Source organism: Aotus nancymaae, unplaced genomic scaffold (genome assembly GCF_030222135.1).
Source record: "Aotus nancymaae isolate 86718 unplaced genomic scaffold, 86718_ANA_hifiasm-v0.15.2.pri h1tg000040l, whole genome shotgun sequence".
Taxonomy (NCBI): Eukaryota; Metazoa; Chordata; class Mammalia; order Primates; family Aotidae; genus Aotus; species Aotus nancymaae.
The window spans coordinates 89,927,788-89,928,900 of record NW_026988454.1 but is presented as its reverse complement, the minus strand read 5'-3'; the positions used below and the strand labels follow the sequence as shown (position 1 = coordinate 89,928,900).

The following is a 1,113-nucleotide window of genomic DNA, read 5'->3' as shown; positions in this document are numbered from 1 at the left end:
TTGCTAGGTAAAGTATTCTTGATTGACAGTTTTTTTTTTCATTCAGCATTTTGAATATTTCATCTCACTCTTTCCTGCCTTGCGAGGTCTCTACTAAGAAGTCCACTGATAGCAGCATTAAAAAACCATTGAATGTAATGTATTTCTTATCTCTTGCTGCTCTCAAAATTGTTTGTCTTTTATTTTTGATAATTTGATTATTATTTGTCTTGGTGAGACACCAAAGAATTCACCAAGACAAATAATAATCAAATTTTCAAAAATAAAAGACAAACAATTTCCATATTGAAAAATACGGAAAGCTTCACAAATTTTCATGTCATCTTTGTTCAGGGACTATGTTAATATTCTATCATTACAATTTTAGTACAAATGCTCATTGGCTTACGATAGAGTTACTTTCCAAAAAACTTATAGGTAGAAAGTATTATGTTGAAATATGCATCTGACTGAAAGCAATGGCTGGCTACTGAATTTAGGCAGGGTGAAATAACTATGGTTTCTACCAAATGTTTATCACTTTTGCACTATTGTAAAGTTGAAAAACCACAAGATAAACCATTATAAATAGAAGATTCTCTGTATATGTGCTGCTAAAATGAGCACTCTATTTTCTTTAACCAGAGAAAGTTATTATAAACATTCTTCACATACATATTTTTTCATATCTCTGGTTATTTACTTCAAGTAAATTTCTTGAACTAGAATTATTGCCTCAAAGACATTACATATTTTAAGTATTCTTTTTGCTATATTGTCAGTTGCATCCCTGAAATATTTCATGAGTCAATTCTTCCAGCAGCATTTTGTACAAATAATATTATTGTCTCCTTTTCAATATTGATGTTTCAATATCTCTGCTTAGCCTTCTTTCGACTTACTGAATTGACAAGAAAGTTCAGAGCATTGGTATTGGGAATATTTATACAAGTAAAAATCTATTTCTAATGAAAATTCTGTTTTCAAATTATTTGTTGGCCACCCAAATAATAAGCCTTGTTAAAAACCAAATTTATTTGCTCACCTGTTTTGTCTTTTCCAAGGATCAGAACTTTGATGAATATATGGAGGGGTTGTTAAAGTGAGTATTTTATAAGACAATAAAAATGTCTT

General features: G+C 29.6%; 1 pseudogene; it reads right to left on the bottom strand.

The window, feature by feature from the left end:
- Positions 1 to 288: 288 nt before the first annotated feature.
- LOC135268547 (U6 spliceosomal RNA) lies at positions 289 to 386 on the bottom strand (annotated as a pseudogene).
- Between the last annotated feature and the right edge of the window lie 727 nt (positions 387 to 1,113).